Here is a 7,673-nt window from a genome sequence, read left to right as displayed (position 1 = left end):
TGTCAGGACTGAGGGTTGGGGCCCTGACTCCTCCAGGCTCCTCCCCGACTCTGCTGTCACCTTGAGGGGTCATGGAAAGGCCAGGCTGTGACTTGGCCTCTAGGTGGTGGTAGGTTTTGTTGTGAGGGAACCACCGCATGGTCCTAGGTCTTGATGAGGTATCTGGGGCTACAGCATCCAGAGACTGTGGTGGGCACATTTGTGGAGCACAGACAGGCTTCTAGCCCCCACCGGCTCTGGGCTGCGGCTGCCTCAGAGCCCTCTCTTTGCCTGCCAGCAGGCACCATCCCAGGGCAGGGGCCGGGCACTGAGGCAGGGTCAAAGGGATGGCTTTTGAGAGGAGTGTCCAATGCAGGCCCCTGCTGAGGGGGATTTTTCTGTCCTCCCTTTCGCTGGGGCCGCTGGGAAGCCCTCAGCCAATCAGACCTCACCATGGGCCCCACCTACACAGGCATTCTTCACCTGGAAGGACAGGGTGTTCTTCAAGGCGGCCCAGACTTTCCCATGATTATCCTCCTGGGACTGTGTAGGACCAGAAAGGTCACCGCCTCCCCTGAGTGTTTCCCTTCTTGGTCACCAGGCCTCATATCCCATCACGGCATTTTTGGTGCCCCAGCTTCTGCTTTTAACCATTGGTAGCAAGTCAAGCTACTATTGAGTGTCAAGATTGAGTATGAGTAGACTCCAGTTTGTTCTTGAAAGCAGATGTTGTGGTGAGGATTAAGGAGCGACTGCAATCAGGGCCTCACAGTGAAGGGCACAGGGTGAGCACTCAATAAACAGACAGTGGCAATGACGAGGGTAGGGGGGTACTGAGCAGGAGAGAACGGGGCCCAGGGCTGAGGCCCCTTTGTCTCAGTTTTGCCCAGCATGAGCCCACACTCTGGGCAAGCAGCACCATGTTGGCAAAAGAGCTCAATCAATGGAATGTGGATTCTGCAGACACTACCAAACGCCAGCTCTGCGCCAGGCCCCGGAGTGGGAGGAAAGAGGAGACTTCAAGTCAGTCTTCGAGGCGTGCACAGTAGTAGAGAGCCCCACAGGTAAATATACTCCACCATGCTGCCTGAAGGTACGAAGATCAAGGTATGTCCCAGGATAGGGTGGCCCAGGGGAGGGAGGAGCAAGATGGGGAAGGCTCCACAGAGGCGTTGGTTCTAGGCTCAGGCTTGCAGGAAGATGACCTGCTGAGACTGCAGGCTGGGAGGCCAGCCAGGAGGAGGATGCCCCTGCAGCTATCCAGGCAAGAGGTGAGAGGACCATATGAGGGCAGTGAGTGGAACCAAGATACAATGGAGAGGGCAGGACTGTGGCCATGGGTAAGCCCTTCTCACTGGTCTAGGACAGCCTGTCTCATGTGCTCCCCAGACTAACAGATAGGGCTGCTGACTTGGAAAAATGATTTAAAACAGGGAGGAAACTGAGAAAAGTGTGCACCCACGGAGGGAGGAGGTCAGTTGGGGAGGCTCCCCAAGGCCGGTGGTGGCACCACAAGCCCTCAGCTGAGGCACAAGACCGTGTGACCCAGGTCTTGACCACAGGTGCAGTGGTGGCCATATGCTCCAGGGCCAGGGGAGGCAGCCAATGGAGACTGGAGCTGGAGCAGGGCCAGCCCTCTGTTCTCTCCTCCTGCATTCCTTTCCTCAAACATATGTCCTTTTGTCAGATAATGCAGCTGGAGAAAACTCCAGGGAACCCAGAGGACAGCAGGTTCCAAGATCACTGCCACAGACCTCGGCTCCTTCTCAGGGTGGCTATTGAGCATGTGGTTCCTGACACTGCTGGGGAGGTGAAGCTCAGCCCCATAGGTCCACGACCCAAACACACCATCCGGGGGACATGGGGAGTTTGGGGCTCTCTCTGGTCACTCTGGGGTACACTTGTAGTGTCTGTATGACCCTGGCCAAACCTGGTCAAATTTCTAGATGTCTGGGGTTGCACAGAGCCAGTTTGACGGGGCTTTGTTTTTGTTTTTTGAATAACAAAGGTGGTGCATTGTTCAGAATGCTCAGATAGTCTTTGGAGCAATGACAATATGCCCTATGCATACTCAGTTTATTAACATAAAGCTCAGTAAGACATTCAGCCTCGTTGGAGACAGTGAAGAAGGCACTGAGTTAGGGGTCAGAATAACAGGCAAGCTAGTTGGCCTTGGGCAAGGGGTGTCCATCTCTCTGGGCCTCAGCTCTCTCATCTGTAAAAAGGAGGCAACATCTTGGCCCTGCCTTCCTGGGATTGTTGTCTTAAGGCTCTAGCAAGAGAATCAACAGCACAACGGAACAGATGGCTCTATCCTAAGTCAGCCTGGTAAGATGCAGAAGGTACCCTAAGGAGTGTGGCCACAGTCTGGCGCCAGACCCAAAGCTATCAAAGGGCACGAGGAGCATTGGGTCCCTGAACCCACAGCAGTGCTTGTTAAGGTTGGCTTTGTGCCCACCCAACTCAGGCCCTGTATATGCACCTGAACATGCATGAGGCTGGCCCTGCCCCCGGGGCATCCAGGACTCAAGGGACTAGCCAAGACATGCTCTAGGAGAGCCAGGTGTGCTCCATCCTGGCTACAAACCAGATCACCTAGGAGCTTAAAAAAAAGAAAACGGAAACCCCAGGCCCCACCCTGAGCAATTCAAGAACAATCCCAGGCCCAGGCATTTTTTAAAAGCCCTCAGGGGACTCTCACAACGCAGCCCATGAAGCTTCGCCATGATGCTCAGACAGGAGTCTTCGGCTCCCAGGGTGCCAGGCGCACTCTTCTCTGAGAATTTATTAATTTTGTGTTTTCATTTTAATGATAACACATTTTTTTAACCAGTTAAAGAAACAAAGTTTTCTCTTCGTTGTGGTAACTTGCAGTAAGAGTTGTGTTTCCTGAGTTGATGTGGAATAAAATGAGGTTAATGGGAATGTGCCAGGGGGTTGTGAGATTTTTAGAAAGGATGACGTCCACGTATTTACTCAGGTCTGAGAAGCCTTGCAGAGTGTGATCTGGGGCTGAAAACGTGGAAGAGATATCCAGCGTCACAGCTCTCAGAGAGCAGAGAGTTTGCCGCAGGACCTGGAATGGAGGAGAAAATGTGGCTGGGAAGAGCAGAGAGGGACGGAGGAGGAATGAGCCTCCGGGGGTGGGGACCTCAGGGGACTGGAGACACAGGTGACATCCTTGGCAGAGGGAACCACGGGTGCAGAAGCACAGAACAGTGAAAAAGCAGGTTCATTTCAGAACTGTGAGTCCTTCTATCTAAGCAGTTATAGGGAGGGAAGGCATTGAGGGAGCGGCAGAAATGAAGCTGGGCAGAGGCCACACGGTGGCCAGATTGGTTTGCTCCAGCTGCCGAAACCAAGTACTGCAGACTGAGTGTCTGAAACAATAGAATTTTTTTCTCTCACAGTTCTGGAGGCTGGAAGTCCAAGGTGTTGGTTTCTTCTGAGGGCTGTAAGGGAGAATCTGTTCCAGGCCTCTTCTTTTTGGTGGTTGCTGGCAATCTTTGCCATTTCTTGGCTTGTAGATGCATCACCTTGATCTCTTCCTACATATTCACATGGCATTCTCCCTGTGTGTGTGACTGTGTCCAAATTTCCCCTTTTTATAAGGACACCAGTCTTACTGGTTTAGGACTCACTCCAATGACCTCATTTTACCTCTGTTAAGACCCTGTTTCCAAATACGATCATATTCTGAGGACCTGGGGGTTAGAATACCAACATATCTTTTTGGGGGGACAAAATTGAACCCCTAACAGTGGCCAGACTTGCACGCCTGGCTTAGGAGTTCGGAGTCCTCCTAAATCCTGACCCCTCTCCACCCAATAACCCTAAGTTATTCTCTTTAGGTAAAGCCCTTCTCAATGCGCTTTTTTTTTTTCCTGAGGAAGATTAGCCCTGAGCTAACAGCTGTGCCAATCTTCCTCCACTTTATATGTGGGTCACTCCAGAGCATGGCCAACAAGTGGCTTAGGTCTGCACCCAGGATCCGAACCCTCAAACCCAGACTACCAAAGCAGAGTGTGCCAAACTTAACCACTATGCCACGGGGCCAGCCCCGCAGTGCTTTTGATCATCTGTAATTATGTATTTCTGTGTAGGCAATCAGTGCCTGTGCCCCATGCGACCATCAGTGCCATGAGGGTAGGAAAGGAGGACGTTCTTTTCACTGTTGTACCTTCAGGGCTGGAAGAGCATCCAGCACATTGCAGCCACATAAAAAAGAATGTGAATGAGAGAACAAACAGGCGAGACACACACCTGAGGGCATCAAGGAGGCACCCACAGGATTAAAGCTGGGAGGAAGCTGTCGGGGAGGCTGACATGGAGGGGGATGCAGTGGCCTAGAGAGGAGAGGTCAGCCGCTTGGGGGCAAGGGCAGGGCGAATGGAGAGGAAAACAGACAAAACAGGTGTTGAAGGTGAGGAACAAACAGGTCTCAACAGGTCTCAGGGTGCAGGAGGAGGACCCAAGCCACCCCTCTCCCCTAGGCAGCTGCTGTGCCAGCTGGCAGGGCTGCCCCAAGCCCTAACCTTGTCACCTGCCAACATGTGGCCAGTGAAGGACTTTTCCCACAGATGCTGGCCTTCCCTTCCTTCCCAGGGCAGATAGCTGGCAGAACCTCAGGCCTTCTTGGTGCTCGAGAGAGGAGAGGGGAGCCGAGCTGGCCCTGCCATGGGCAGGCAAGTGGGAGGCAGTGTGGGACCCCACTGGCCTGCCTTGGGTCACCCTGCCAGAGAGACCAGGCAGGCTTTGTACTGCACCAGTGGGTCTGCCCTCAACCACTGGTGACTGTAGCAGGGGTGCTCAGCCCTCCTAGGAGGGCAGCTTGGTGCAGGGACAACGTTCCCAAATTGGCCAAGAGTCCACCTACTTTATAGGTCAGCAAACTGAGACCTAAAGAAGGAGAAAGCACTAGAGAAGGAGGCTCTGAGATCACGGCCTGCTCTTCCACTCACCCTTAAACTAAGCTTTTCAGAGCTTCTGTTGTCTCAGCTGTAAATGGGACTAAACAAGGCACTCTATTTCTTGAGCATTTTACAGATGCAAGAGCTATAATTTGGTCTCTGTCATTTCTCTCAGGACACCTTTTAAACCAAGACCACCTATTCCTTTCTCATATTCAACTCTCTCCCATGGCCCCCACACTTGTTCTTGAGACTGTACTCTCCAGATGTGTTTGTTCAGCTTTTTTCTCATTACCTTGGGCATTGTCACCTCTTGGGTGATTTCTTATGCTATTTCAAAGGGGGGTACGGGTGGTGTGCTCCTTCGAGGTGACTCTTTCTTGAATAGAAAGATGGCGTTCTTTCTCTAGGCTGCAGTTTCCAGAATTTCTTGTAGGATTCCTGATTTGAAAACGACCTTAGATGCAGACCACCTAAGTCAACCCTTACCTGACGGTTGACCTCTGTCAACCTCTGTTCAAGTTGTAATGTCATCCAAATGGGGCTGGGGGCTCACCCCCCAGGAGCAAAGCCCTATTCTATTTTCCAATGATTCTAATCTTTGGAAAATTTTTCCTTATATTGAGCAAATTTGCCTCAGTGAGTCCCTTGAGAACAGAGGTGACCATAACCTGCCCCTGGCATTTAGAACAGAGCCTGGTGACCTGGCAATAACAAGAGTCGCTTCCTGCCTAAACAAACTAGAAGCCTCCCCACACTTTCCAGCTCTGCCCTCTGGGCCAGCTGTTGACCAGATGAAATACCACTGGCCACCCAGGCGAGAAGGGTTCCCTGATTCCTTGACGAATCTGTGCTGGAACCAGGAAAGCATGGATGATGGGACCCACAAACTGTGGCTGGAACCAGGAGAGCATGGATGATGGAACCCACAGGTTATCTGAAAGTGCCTTATCAAACCTTTGGCAAAAACTACAATAAAGTTACAGAATAGGTTGGCTGCTATTAGTATGGGTGGCAAAACTAAAATCCAAAGAACTAACACAATCCAAAACCCTCTCCCATTGGCTCAACCCAACCAGAAGGCCAAGGGCAAGTAGCCCAGGGAGGCAGTCCATAGAGGCAGTCCCCAGGGCACAGAGCAGGGAGGAGAAGGCACGAGAGATGTGGACGTCATCCAGCTCACCAACCCAACAAATCGTTAGCTTCCAACGTCCCATTCCTTCATCCAGCAAATGTTTTTTGATCACCTGGTATCTGCCAGGCACTGTGCTAAGCTCAGGAAACACAGAAGTGATTATGCAGACCTTGACCCTGCCATCAAGGCAAGATCTAAACTAATCACTGAAATATAATTACCAATTGGGATGCATTCTACGAAAGAAAAAATAAAGATGATGATAGCTGTAAAGAAAGGTCTGGTTTGGCTTTGAGCATCGAGGAAGGCTTCTCTGAGGATGTGACATTTAAGCAGAACCCTGAGGGATAACTTCAACCTAGAGAGGGAAAGAGTGAGGGTATATGTTTCAGGAAGAGGAAATAGAATATGCAAAGACCCCAAGATGGGCACTTTCAAGAGACCACACATGGCCAGTGTGTCTGGAGTTCAGCGAGTGAGACTCAAGGCCCAGGTGACACTGTGCCCTAAAGGCCATGGTAAGGAATTTGGGTTTTCCCAAAAGCAATGAGCAACCACTACCCCATGTGTCTAGGGATCCATTCAGCCTAATATTACCATTCCAGGCTCCTCAGTGGGGTCCTTTAGGAGCCCTATACCTGATCTCCCTCAGCCGCTGGACATCCTCAGGGCCAACACAGGCTTCGGGGTCATTGAGGCACAGGCAGCCTCATTCAGGCTTCATCATCACTTTGCCAGTTCCACAAACCTTGACTCTTCTTAATCCCATTCAAGATAGGGAAGTTCATTCCTTGGCTTCCCTCAGCTCCACACTGCTCACCTCCAGCCTCAGAGCTCTCAGAAAGGAATTCCATTTATAAAGAGGTCCTTCTTCTATAATTTGAAACCTCCAGGAAATTGCTGTCAACCTCAGTGCTTCTGGTATTGGTCAAACAGCAAGAGTGGAACGTGGAGCAACTCGAACTCTCACCAAACTGCCAGTGGGAGTTCACACAAGTGCAATCACTTTGGCAAAATGTTTGGCAACATCTCCTAAAGCTAAGTATGCAGGAACTCCAGGACTCGGCAATGCTACTCCTGCATTAGACTCCTGCATATAAACCTGAGAGAAATGAGTGCATATGTCCACCAGAAAACTTGTATTAGACTAGAATGTTCCTAGCAGCAGCAGCCATAATATTCCCAAACTGGAAAGAACCCATATGTCCACCAACGCAGAATGGATAAACCAACTCTGATATATTCACACAGAAATATATAAATATGACACGGCAATAAAAAGGAACCAACTTCTGCCACATGTAACAACATGGATGAATCTCAAAAATGTGTTGCGTGTAATAAGCAAGCCACTCAGGAGCACATACTGCACAAATTCATTTATATGCAATTCTAGAACAGACCCAACTCACCTGGTGATAGAATTCAGAGCAGTGTTGTGGGTGGAAGGCTCATGAGAGAAACTTCTGCTGCTGGAAATGTTTCATATCTTGATCTGGGGCATATACGTAGGAGTATACATTTGTCAAAACTCATTAGAATGTACTAAGCTTAAACTTAAGATTCTTGTACTTTGGTGTATCAAAATTATCCGTCAATTTAAAGAATGGCCGGGCGGCACCTGGCTATTCACCCAGGCGCCCCTCACA

Source organism: Equus przewalskii, chromosome 1, assembly GCF_037783145.1.
Source record: "Equus przewalskii isolate Varuska chromosome 1, EquPr2, whole genome shotgun sequence".
NCBI lineage: Eukaryota > Metazoa > Chordata > Mammalia > Perissodactyla > Equidae > Equus > Equus przewalskii.
The sequence above is the reverse complement of the archived record's forward strand: the minus strand, read 5'-3'. Positions refer to the sequence as shown.